Genomic DNA, 14,113 nt, shown 5'->3' with positions numbered 1-14,113 from the left:
GAGTTGATCTAAATTAGAAATCGAAAGTCTACCTCCAACCCATAGCAACGGTCACCTCCAGCAGCCACCCTACTAAATGGCCATCCACTACCGCCCTTGACCTTGCTCCACTATTTCAATTATATTTTTTCATCCAGACATCCAATTGATATGAAACAAAAGCCATTAGAACCCTATCTCGTGAGGCAACTACCACTTAAATTTTCATAAATTTTTTACATTCGAATCAGTCTAGATATGGTCCATAACAATTAGTATCAGAGCCGTCGTTCCTTGGACTATAGTGAACATATGATCCAAAGCTAAACCAGTAGAGATCGAGTCCATGGAGGACCAAGAACTCATCTTAGTGCTTATAAAGGTTTCCTTAGTACCAATAGCAGCAGCCAGCAATGAGCCACATGTGTGAGCGAAAGCATTGGTAGAGTCCATCAACTCGTTGCGAGAATCATCGAAGAGAGCAATGGAGAGCTCCGAGAGGATTAGGAAGGCTGTCCAACCCTTGATGGCAATTATCCTAGCTCAACACCACCCCTATGCGCAGCTAAAACCACCGGCCACATCGAAACCAGCCATCCTCGGTGAGACAACATCCACCCTTGAAGGAGATGTTGGAGAGCTCCAAACCGCCACAACCACTCCTCCTCTAGCCGCGATGGAGGTCCCTCCACCACCGCAGACCCTCCAAGCCACCCCAATCGCGCCAAAGAAGCCCATTGCAATGGACTCAATATCTTCTTATAGGTTCTACGGTATCAATGATAAGGCTATGGAATGATTCCTTCAAAATCTAGATTTATTGTAGGAAGCAGTTCGTGCAACCAAGGAAAAATATTCATCAAATATTCTCCCGCAGTTAGAAAATTACTAAACCCTTACAAGGAATCAATCCGTATCTCTTTGATCTACGTTTTTCGTGTTTATGCTCTTCACAGACTCAAAATGCAACTAGGACAAAAATACGATATATTGCGGATGATGATGGTGGTGACGAGTGGAGTGGATATTAGGGTTATGGATGATAATAAAGATGAGGGTGGATGGTTGATGTTGTTTAAGGGATAAAGACAAAGGGGAAGAAGTGATCGAGATCCCAAGAAAGAGGGAGGACTCGACAGACGAGGGAGATTAGAAGTTAGGAGAGACATTGCCAATGGTAGAGGTGGTAGGTTGGTGAAGACGGAGGGAGATTAGAGTAGAGAGAATAGAGAGAAGATAGGAGGCAAGAAATTAATAATCCAATAGCATCCTGATTTTGACTGCCATCCACACCTTTATAGAGGCTAGCCAACAAGCCAAAATATAATTATTAACCCTAATTCTAGAAGATTCCAGCCGATCGCGTTCGAACGCACAAAAGGTTATTCTCTATATGTGTGAACTCGATGCAGGCGTTTGAACACACATTTTGCATTTTTTATTTTTGTGAACCTGATGCAGGTGTTCGCAAGGGCATTCAAACGCAACCTCTTCCCTATTCAAACGCGACCTACATGAATTTTATTTTAATGAAAATAAATAACTAATTTAATAAGAAAAGACTCTAAACTAAATGTATCAGCCGCCCACCACGCTTCCCCCACCTTGTCCTCAAAGTGAAAAATTGAGGAAATGCTCTAAAATATCAGTCTCCAACTCCCATGTCGCCTCATCAGATGGCTTGCAAAGTCACTAGACTAAAATCTCCATCTCTAATCCGGTACCATGTCATCGTCGACGCCTAGCAAGTACACGAATTGACTCTACGATCTCAGTCTCCTCTAACGGCTCTGGTAGAACTGATCCAACGACCTCATGATCTCCAATCCGCTCCCTTAGCAATAAAATATGGAAGATAGGTGATAGGTTCTACGGTACCAAAAGATAGGCTTTGATACTAATGATGCATTACAGTACCCAAAAGATAGGCTACGGAACGATCGCTTCAAGATCTGGATTTATTATAGGAATTGGTCAGTGCAACCATGGGAAAATATTCAACTATTCTCTGGTAGTCATAAAATTATGAAACAAACTGAATTAGATTTGTAACCCGCTAATCTACAATTTTTGTATTTATACCCTTCACAGATTTGAACTGCAACTGGGACGAAAACACGAAAGAACGTGGGTGATAGTGATGGTGACGGGTGGAGTGGATGTTAGGGTTATGGATGATTATGGAGATGAAAGTTGATGGTGGATATGGTTAAGGGATATAGACGAAGGGGAAGAAGTGGTCGAGATCCCAAAGAAGAGGGAAGACTCGACAAACGAGAGAGATTAGAAGTTAGGTGAGACCTTGCCAACGATAGATGTGGTAGGTTGGTGAAGAGGGAGGAGAGAGATTAGGGTAGAGAGAAGATAGAGAGGCAAGAAATCAATATTCCAATAGCATAATGAATTTGGCTGCCATCCACATATTTATAGATGCTAGCCAACAAGTCCTAATAACAATAAATAACCCTAATTCTAGAGGTTTCCAGCCGATCGCATTCGAACGCGCCCGATCACGTTCAAACGCACAAAAGGCGATCTTTGTATGTGAGAACGCACAAAAGGCGATCTCTATAAAAGACGATCTCTATATGTGCTAACGCGCTATAGGTGTTCGCAAGAGCGTTCGAACGCAACCCCTTCTGCGTTCGAACGCAACCCTTTCTGCATTCGAACGCGACCTACAAGAATTTTATTTTAATGAAAATAAACAACTAATGTAATAAGAAAAGACTCTAAAAAGGTGTATCAACAAGATGCACTCCCGACCCCTCTAGTAGCTCCAAACGATATGCAACCGGACCAATACGCTATAACACCCAAAACGGACCGAAGTAGCGATGTGCTAACTTTTGGTTTCGCATTGGACGCAAGGTCACCTGTCGATACGGTTGCACCCTTACAAACACCCAACTGCCAATGTCGAACTCCTACTCTCTATGACTATGATCATAAACTTGCTTCATGCAGTTTTGAGCAAATTTAAGATGGGCACGCAACCTCTTCAATGTGGCATCTCTATCCATCAAAGCTAAGTCCACCTCCGTCCGATCTGCAAATGCCACTGGATCATAAGCATATAATGTCAGAGCCGTGCGTCCATACACCACCTTAAATGGAGTCATGCCAATGCTGCTATGGTAGGCGGTATTGCAAGACCACTCTACCTATGGTAAGAACGCTAACAAAGCACCTCAAGTACTACTCAATGCCTCGATTGACCACCTCGGTTTGGCCATCCGTCTGTGGATGGTAAGGCAAACTAAAGTTCAATAGAGTCCCCTACAATATGAAAAACTCCATCCAAAAGTTGCTTATAAATACACAATCATGATTCGAGACAATCGTGCGTGGCATGCCATGTAACCAAGCAACATCTCTAACAAAAATTTCAGCCACTGACTTGACTGAAAATGGATGTGACAATGCTGAAAAGTGTGCATACTTGCTCAATCTGTCAACCACCACAAAGATAACAGAATAATCACGTACCAGCGGAAGACCCTCTATGAAATCCATAGAAATATCTTTCCAAACACGGTCCGGTATAGGTAAAGGCTGAAGTAATCTGGCCGGTTTTAATGTGGTTGCCTTAGCCTTTTGACAGACTTCATAAGCATGGACAAAACTCCTCACATCACGTCTCAATCCTTGCCACGTGCAAGTCTGTGATATCCTCCTATAAGTCCTCAAGACACCTTCAAGACCAGCCTCTGGAGTTTGGTGGAAGTGCTCCAATAATTTCTGTCGCAACTCATCATTTGCGGGCACCCGGATGCATTCGCGGTCTAGCAGCAAACCACCTCAGTTCTCCAACTCTGGATGGCACTCCGGATCGTCTATCACCTCTTGTAACAATCTCAAAATATCTGGGTGAGATGTACATGCATACCTCAGCTCATCAAGAAAAGGAAAAGTGGGAGAAGAATAGGCTGCAAGCTCGGCGGTGTCGGTTTGGCGTGATAATGCATCCGCCGCTCTATTTTCTGTTCCTTTCTTGTATTGAATTTCATAATCATACCCCAGTAATTTTGTGATCTATCTCTACTATGCTGGAGTGTGTATACGCTGTCCCATAAAGTATGGAAGGCTCCTTTGATTGGTTCGGATAATGAATCGCCTACCAATCAAATAAGACCTCCACTTTGTCACCGCATGCAGAATTGCCAACATCTCTCTCTCATAAGTCAATAATTGCTGAGATTTTTCAGATAAAGCCTTACTAAGATAGGCAATGGGACGTCCTTCTTGCATTAGTACAGATCTTATGCCAACACCCGACACATCACATTCTACAATGAACTCTTTGGTGAAGTCCGGTAGCGCTAAAATGGGTGTCGTCGTCATTGCTGTTTTTAATTTTTCAAAAGCTGAAGTGGCTTCATCCGTCCATCTAAAATAGTTTTTCTTCAACAAATAAGTGAGAAGAGCAGCAATCTTGCTATATCTGGTGATGAAGCATCGATAATATCCGGTCAGCCCCAAAAATCCTCGTAATCCTGTGGAGTTAATAGGAATAAGCCAAGTGGTCATGCATGCTACCTTTTGTGGATCCGCCGCTACACCTTCTGCTGAGATGATGTGGCCTAAATACTCAACTTGTGGTACTGCCCATAGGCACTTGAACTTCTTGATCTTCAGTTGGTTTTGCTTCAACAAATTCAGCACATTCTCTAAATGCCGCCAATGTGATACGATCTCACCTCTGGCTATGGAGCTCTGATACCGGCTTGATACGATCACGCCTTTTTGGTGAAGGGTCGATCTTTTCCAATTCTTGATCTGGACTAGATCTGGTACGGAACTTTGAAATAAGATCTCGAAATATTCCGCCGTTGGATTGATGTGAAAGTTTTATATGTTGTCACCCTAGAAAAGAGCTTTCCAACAAATCAAGTTTCAAGTGAATCGGAGTTGTGGATCTCGAGATACCATCCGTTTAGTGGACAAACATCAGGATGCTCTGTTTTGGATTCGTGGATGGAGGCACGAGATCCTAGGTAATGATGGTTGGTGGAGGACCGGCGTTAATGTGGTGGCACCGGTGAAAAGTGATGGTGGAAGGGTTGTGGTTGATGGAAGGATTAGGGCAAGTGTGGGATAGATTGGACGAAGGGGGAGAAGAGGGCCACCCCTAAGGGACTAGGGTGATTAGCCGGACGAGGGAGGTTAGAAGCGGCGTTGCCGGGGATTGAGAGAACGGGAGCGAAGAAGACAAAGGAGGCAAGGAAAAACTCAATCTCAATAATCAATAATCAATTTGGTTGCCTACCACATCCTTTTATAGGCTAACCAACAACTCAAATTAACCCTAAAAACACAATTTTCATCGACCGCGTTCGAACTCACTCCACCCGCGTTCGAACGCGACTTACAGAAAACTTATTTTAATTGGAATTAAACACTAAAATATGAAATAAAAATACTCCTAAAGTGAATCCATGCTCGAGACGACGTCGGTGAAGTCCGAATCGTATCAATCCACCACGCTTCCGCAACCTTGTCCTCAATGTTTGAAGTTTGTGAAGCGATCTTTGAACTCTGGCTTAAGTTCCTCCATGGTATGATCTTCTGCATTGGTTCCCCACATATCTGAAGATATAGGAAATGCTGGTGCTGAAAGAGAGGCAAGCTCACTTGTGTCCGGTTGGCGCGAAAGAGCATCGGCCGCTCGATTCTCGATCAGCAAGTTCCAAGTCAAGCTCGGTCCTATCTGTCGCCGCGAGTCTTTCGTAGGCACGCAAGATAGGGGTAGTGCGACCATAACCGCCTCAAAGGGGTTCATCCTCAGTCGAGCTTGGATACTTGTACTCCAACTAACCCAAGGTGGAATTCGGGTCCATCTACATTGAGTCAACTTGGTGTCGGGTGGTCGAACCACTTGACTCAATGTCAGTTCAGCAATAGAAATCTGGTGCATTCGATTGTGCTCGGGAGGTTGAGTTGGTGGATCCGAATTTGGTCCTCCCAATGACTCGAGTTAGGTTTAGCGACAGCCATTTGCAATAGTAGAGCTTGGTCCCCTACACAAGGAAAGCCCACAAGTGGTTGCAATGTTGGCCCCTGGTGCGGTTGATTTCCATCCAGCAACACCCTTCGTCCGTTCCTTCGAAATGTCAGTGTGAGGTTTGAGAAATAAAATGTTACGGGCCCCAAGCTCTGAAGCCATTGAGTCCCCAAAACAATGTCGGCACTTCGCAAGGCCAATGGATAAAGATCCAATGTGAAAGTTTGGCCTTGTACCTTCAATTCCACACCTCCACAAATAAAATCTGCTCGCAATGTGGTGCCATCTCCGATCATCACATCGAACCCTTCCATGGGTTCCGACTCGAGCCCAATCTTCCTAAGGAGCCTCTTGTCAATGAAGTTGTGGGTGGACCCGGTGTCAATCAAGATTCTCACTGTGGTTTTCTTGACTACCCCGTTTACCCGCAAGGTTTTTGGCGCAGCTATCCCCGAATAGGCGTGGAGGGAGATTTCGGCTATCATGTCCTCCACGGGTTGCTCCTCGCCTTCTTCTCCTTGATGTCCAGCCACATCTGCACCTTCAGCTGCAAACTCGTCCTCCGCTTCCTCCAATCCATCGATTAGCATCACCGATCCCATCGCTTTAGCGCAGCGATGCCCGGGTACAAACTTCTCATCACAACGGAAGCATAGGCCCTTGGCTCTTCTTTCTTCTACTTGGGCTGGTGTGAGTGCTCGTCCCGGACCTCTAGGTGCATACTTCACATCTTGGGATGGCTTCAAGGGTGCTCGAGGAGGTATCACCGTAGCAAAGAACCCTTGGTACTACGATAGTATTTCCCGCCGCTATGTTTGGTTGAGCTTGATTGCGGCTTCCTTGGCTCATCCAACTCTGTTTCAAGTGTATCTTCATGGCCCTATGTTTGTCTTCCATAAGCACCGCATCTTCGAAGGCCTCCTTTAAGGTTCTAGGCCTTAAAGCCCTCACATCGGCTTGTATGTCACCCCGCAGCCCGGAGATGAAGGTGCTGCGAAGTTGCTGATCCATCCATGGTGGATGACATCGGCTACTAATCCTCTCAAATTCTTCTTGGTATGACCCAACCGTGGTCTTTTGCACCGTCTTTGAGAGGAGAGCATCAAAGTCTTCATATCCCGATGCTCCAAATCGCCGTGTGATATCGGCGCAAAATTCAGCCCAAGTTTCGATAGCCTCAGTGGCATTGGCTGCTCGAAACCAATGAAGCGCCGCATCCTCAAGGTGGAAGCTCGCAAGCGTCACCTTGTACTCTTCCGCCGTTCCTTGGTATGCAAAGAATTGCTACGCCCTATACAACCAATCGATCGGGTCGCCACCTTTGAACTTGGGGAATTCGAGACGCACGACTTGTCCACGGATGCCATTGTCTCGTTCCGGATCATGTCCTTGTCTAACCGGGGGAGGATGCACCATGAAGGGTTGATGATCCCTCCTTCGGTTTTGATTAACTTGTTGTGGTTCCGGATCGTATTGACCCGCCCACGGATCTTGATCTCCAAGGCGGTCTCCATAGTGGTTCACCCGTCGGATGGGTTCACCTGCAACTGGACCTCGTGTAACCATCCTTGCTTGTCTCTGCCCATAGGGTGGTGGTAGCAGCGGCTCTTGTGGTTGCAAAGGCTGAACCGGTGGCGGTGGGTTCAAGGGGGTCGACTCGCGTTGTGGGGTCGTTGGTGCGTTCCCGTTCGACATTGCTTCTCTTGTCGCACGGATTTCCCGCATCATCTCCCTCATCATCTGGTTGTTGATGGCCATCTGCTCTGAAAGAGACCCCAACACGGCTTGAACGCTAGGTTCTTCTGTATTCTGATTAGATCGGGCGGTTAGCATCACCTATCCCAATGGTTTAGCGCAGCGATATTCGAGTACAAACTTCTCATCACAACGAAAGCATAGGCTTTTGGCTTTTCGTTCCTCCACTTGAGCAGGTGTGAGTGCTCGTCTTAGACCATACATTTAGTTAGGATATTTTCTTACTGCATTATAGCCAAACATCTTCATTGGATGTAATTGCCATTAATTATTAATTGGTATTTTACAAAATGTCACTAATTATTGGTTGCTTTTATCGACCTTTGATAAAATGCCATGAATTATATATACACCAGCATTTAGAAATGCCACTATATATTTAACAGCAATCAATAAAATGTCACTAAATGTTATAGCATATACCAATATTTTTACTAACTGTCAGTAAAAACTTTCACCGACATTCAAGTAGGCTACTACAAATATTGTAGATGCCACTATTTAGAGCTTTTAACAGCATATATTTTATGTTGCTAAATATTATAGAAATGTTGGCAATGCACAACATTGGCATGATTTTAAGCGGCATTTTGGAAAATGCAGGTGTTGATCTATAGTGGCATTTTGGCCACTTTTAGCGGCATTTCTTAACTGCAGGTATAGCCTGCATTTTTTTTGTAGTGAACATACTATCCATTAGATCAAAGGGCTAATTGATATAAGATGACCCTCCTGCCCCTAAATTATTCAAGTTAATATTATAAAGATTTAGAACATTTGAGAAATAGGTGCTCACTCATCGAATTTTGCATTTGGATTATCCTAAAATAAAAATATTAACCTGAAGATTTAAATATTAAGGAATTTCGCCTTTCCTTAATGATAACAATAGTTAATTTATGAAATTCATAGCTAAATTACAAACTTTGTCATTAAAGTATGACATATATTAATCAATAATGACTTTTATATTCAATGTCTTCATTAAAGTAAGTTGGCAAAGAATTTTGATGCATATGCTCAATGTAGTTACGAATATAAAATGTTAACTCACCCTATTATGTCCTTCTCTTCTCTCGTTCTAAACATTTGTATAGCTTGATAGAATATCAACGATAGATTATACATCTCTACAATGTCACTATCTTCAAAGATATCGACAAAAATATCGTAATTGTTTGAAGGGAATAAGTCCTTCAAATTGACTTTAAACTCACTTGAATGGATTCACATTACTTTGGAGAACTTCGACTTCAAATCTAATAATTGCATTGCCTACTTATACTTCTGTGAAGAATACGACTACCATTATAATGCAAAAATCTTCTCTTATTATCCAAAATAAAAGTACCATTATGGTGAAACAAAATCCTCACATTTCAGTCAAATAGATGTTCCATTTTTACAAATATAATAAATAAACAAGGTGAGATAAGATGATGACGACAAATTCTCAAATTGGAATAACATAAGAAGTTATACCAAGTGAATTCCATATGAGGCTATAAAACAAATTAAACAATATAACACATATCTATATTAAACAAATCGCAAATGACTAGGACACTATATACCACACTCTCCATTTTTATTATAAATTGACAAATAATGCAATCAATATAACAACAAAATACTAAAGTATGAAAGAAAATATGTTACCCGAAATTACATTTAACTCATGTAATTATTCAAATACTCATATTTCCCCTCAAAATCATAATCTAATTAACATAAGTTTTTACCAAATAAATTCAAGAAATGCATAAAAATGTTTTAAATGTCAAATCCTATTTCTAGGAAGTATATATCACAAAAGTTTAAATATTTAATGCAATAAATAGTTGACAAATCAAAGATTTAACATTTCAGTTCACATATCATGTTCAAATTTTTTTGTTGATACACTTAAGAAATTTTAAATTGACTTTTGAAAGATGTCATGCTCATTAAAGTCAAGAGAAAATAGATACATAAATATTTTTGTTAGCATATTATAAACTAAGTGGTTTGATCACATAAATTTTGAAAAGAAAATATCTAATTATAGTGTCTTAATCATTCGCTCTAGTAAAGTATTATAATATTAAATAATTCTAAAGTAGACACTAAATTGAAGTCAAATCGAACATAATTCACATACTCCATTTTTAATTCAAAATTACTCACTTTTCTGCCTTTTCTCCCCCTTGTTTTTTATGTCAAATAATAATTTTGATGCAATGACAGTTTTTATACACGAGTTATATAGTCATTTCCTTATAATGATGAAGCATTTTGAAAACATAGATGACTCATAAATGATGTAGATGTGCACATTGTCAAATTGGACACTTTCAAGATAGCTTTAACACTAATCATATGATAAATATTTTTTATTCATCTTTTAACTAGGAGAAATATTAGGAGGTGAAATTAAATTAAAAGGTCAAACAATAAATATCAACCCAATGGCTAAGATATCTAGAGAGCACTCCATTAGATAACGCTCATATAAAGATTGAATTAGAATAACTATAATGGATGTGCATAAAATGTGATAAAAAAATATATATAAGAGTAAGTTAAACACTTACAGATAATATGAAAAATGTTAATACAAGTGACTATGATACTAATAATAACTAAATAATATGGTTACTTTAATTCAATAAATGCATAACAAAATTTAATTTTAATTTTCTTATTCTTTATGGAATTTTATAAATCACACCTTATATTTTTATCTATTTTGTGATTCACATCCCGTCTTTGAGCTAACCCTTACTTTTTTACTTATAATTCTTATTTAACACCCTCCGTTAAGTTAAACGGTACCAGTAAAAAAACATTCCGTTATAATATATGAAATAATTATAAATACATAAATTACCTATGCCTTATTCAAAGAAGTGCGATGCAGGCGTTCGAACGCGTGATCGAACGCGTCTGTCGGTATTTGCGAACGCGATGCAGGCGTTCACAGTGCGTTCGAACGCACCGCGTTCGAACGCGCAATACATTCTTTTCTCCACGTTCACAACCCCGTTCACAAACCGCGTTCGAACTCACTCCACCCGCGTTCGAACGCGACTTACAGAAAACTTATTTTAATGGAAATTAAACACTAAAACATGAAATAAAAACACTCCTAAAGTGAATCCATGCTCGAGACGACGTCGGTTAAGTCTGAATCGTATCAATCCACCACGCTTCCGCAACCTTGTCCTCAAGGTTTGAAGTTTGTGAAGCGATCTTTGAACTCTAGCTTAAGTTCCTCCATGGTATGATCTTCGCATTGGTTCCCCACATATCTCGAAGATATAGGAAATGCCGGTGCCGAAAGAGCGGCAAGCTCACTTGTGTCCTAGGTTGGCGCGAAAGAGCATCGGCGGCTCGATTTTCAATCCCCTTTTTGTAGACTAATTTGTAGTCATACCCAAGGAGTTTCGTGACCCACCGTTGTTGGGCTGGGGTGTGCACACGTTGCTCCATGAAGTAGGGTAAGCTACACTGGTCCATGCGGATAGTAAATCGTTGGCCAATCAAGTAGGGTCGCAATTTGGTGATGGCGTGTAGAATCGCTAGCATTTCGCGCTCGTAGGAAGATAGCTGTCGCGACTGACTTGACAATGCTTTGCTCATATATGCCACGGGTCTGCCCTCTTGCATCAAAACTGCTCCAATACCCTCACCCGAAGCGTCGCACTCCACCACAAAGGGCTTGCCGAAATCTGGTAGTGCTAGAACTAGAGCTGTAGACTTAGCTGTCTTCAAGGCTTCGAAGGCCTCCGTTGCTTTGCCCGTCCATTGAAACCCACCTTTTCTGAGTAAGGAGGTCAGCGGGGCAGCAATTTTGCCATAGTTGGCAACAAATCGCCGGTAGTACCCTGTCAATCCAAGGAATCCCCTCAATTCCCTCTGATTAGTAGGAATCGGCCAATCCACCATATTCTTGATCTTGCTTGGGTCGGCTTCCACTCCTTTTACAGAGATTATATGCCCCAAGTACTCCACTCTTGACTCTCCCCAAAGACACTTGCTCATCTTAACTTTTAGCTGGTTTTGTCGCAAGATATTTAATACCTCCCGCACGTGCCGCAAGTGCTCACTCCAATTCTGCTGTATACTAGAATATCATCAAAGAAGACGAGCACGTACCGACGCAAGAGTGGACGGAAGAGGTCATTCATCAGCCCTTGGAAGGTGGCCGGTGCATTGGTGAGCCCAAACGGCATGACTCGGAACTCATAGTGGCCATCGTGAGTTCGGAACGCCGTTTTGTGTACATCTTCAGGGTCGACTCGGATTTGATGGTATCCCGCTCTTAAGTCAAGTTTGCTGAAGTAGGCCGACCCTGTGAGCTCATCCAGCAACTTCTCGATCACCGGTATTGGATACCGGTCCTTGACAGTAATTGCATTCAAGGCTCGGTAGTCGACGCAAAATCGCCAACTCCGGTCTTTCTTCCGAACCAGCAAAGACCGGCGATGAGTAGGCACTTCTACTCGGTTGAATAATCCCTTGCTCGAGCATTTCCTCCACCAATTTACTGATCTCTTCCTTCTGGACATGCGGGTACCGATAGGGTTGGACATTCGCAAGTTCCGCCCTGGAATGATTTGGATGCGATGGTCATGACGACGGTTCGGCGGTAGTCCTCGGGGTTCCTGAGAGATCCTGAAACTCCCGCAGCAGCTCTTCCATGTCAGAGGCTACTTCCTTTGATGGTGGAGGTTCTGGTTCAACAACAGCCATTTGCAATAGTAGAGCTCGGTCCCCTGCACAAGGAAAACCCACAAGTGGTTGCAATGTCGGCCCTTGCAGCGGTTGATTTCCATCTAGCAGCACCCTTCTTCCATTCCTTCGAAATGTCAGTGTGAGGTTTGAGAAATCAAATGTTACGGGCCCCAAGCTTTGAAGCCATTGAGTCCCCAAAACAATATCGGCACCTTGCAAGGCCAACGGATAAAGGTCCAATGTGAAAGTTTGGCCTTGCACCTTCAATTCCACACCTCCACAAATAAAATCTGCTCGCAGTGTGGTGCCATCTCCGATTGTCACATCGAACCCTTCCATGGGTTCCGACTCGAGCCCAATCTTCCTAAGGAGCCTCTTGTCAATGAAGTTGTGGGTGGACCCGGGTATAAACTTCTCATCACAACGGAAGCATAGGCCCTTGGCTCTTCTTTCTTCTACTTGGGCTGGTGTGAGTGCTCGTCCCGGACCTCTAGGTGCATACTTCACATCTTGGGATGGCTTCAAGGGTGCTCGAGGAGGTATCACTGTAGCAGCAACCCTTGGTACTACGATAGTATTTCCCGTCGCTATGTTTGGTTGAGCTTGATTGCGGCTTCCTTGGCTCATCCAACTCTGTTTCAAGTGTATCTTCATGGCCCTATGTTTGTCTTCCATAAGCACCGCATCTTCGAAGGCCTCCTTTAAGGTTCTAGGCCTTAAAGCCCTCACATCGGCTTGTATGTCACCCCGCAGCCCGGAGATGAAGGTGCTGCGAAGTTGCTGATCCGTCCATGGTGGATGACATCGGCTACTAATCCTCTCAAATTCTTCTTGGTATGACCCAACCGTGGTCTTTTGCACCGTCTTTGAGAGGAGAGCATCAAAGTCTTCATATCCCGATGCTCCAAATCGCCGTGTGATATCGGCGCAAAATTCAGCCCAAGTTTCGATAGCCTCAATGGCATTGGCTGCTCGAAACCAATGAAGCGCCGCATCCTCAAGGTGGAAGCTCGCAAGCGTCACCTTGTACTCTTCCGCCGTTCCTTGGTATGCAAAGAATTGCTCCACTCTATACAACCAATCGATCGGGTCGCCACCTTTGAACTTGGGGAATTCGAGACGCACGACTTGTCCACGGATGCCATTGTCTCATTCCAGATCATGTCCTTGTCTAACCGGGGGAGGATGCACCATGAAGGGTTGATGATCCCTCCTTCGGTTTTGATTAAATTGTTGTGGTTCCGGATCGTATTGACCCGCCCACGGATCTTGATCTCCAAGGCGGTCTCCATAGTGGTTCACCCGTCGGATGGGTTCACCTGCAATTGGACCTGGTGTAACCATCCTTGCTTGCCTCTGCCCATAGGGTGGTGGTAGCAGCGGCTCTTGTGGTTGCAAAGGCTGAACCGGTGGCGGTGGGTTCAAGGGGGTGGACTCGCGTCGTGGGGTCGATGGTGCTTTCCCGTTCGCCCGTAGTTCCCGCATCATCTCCATCATCATCTGGTTGTTGATGGCCAATTGCTCTGAAATAGATCGGGCGGTTCCACGGGTGGAAGTCCTTGCAATCGTTTCTCCCTCCTCTATTGGGAGAATCTCTTCTTCATCATCTCGCCGTGCAGCCATGGATCTGGTTGTTGTCATTGGAAGCGCTTGTCCGAG

The sequence above is a fragment of the Typha latifolia genome, chromosome 14 (assembly GCF_019914945.1).
Source record: "Typha latifolia isolate L0001 chromosome 14, TyphaL0001v2, whole genome shotgun sequence".
Lineage (NCBI taxonomy): Eukaryota > Viridiplantae > Streptophyta > Magnoliopsida > Poales > Typhaceae > Typha > Typha latifolia.
This window is presented reverse-complemented; position numbering follows the sequence as displayed.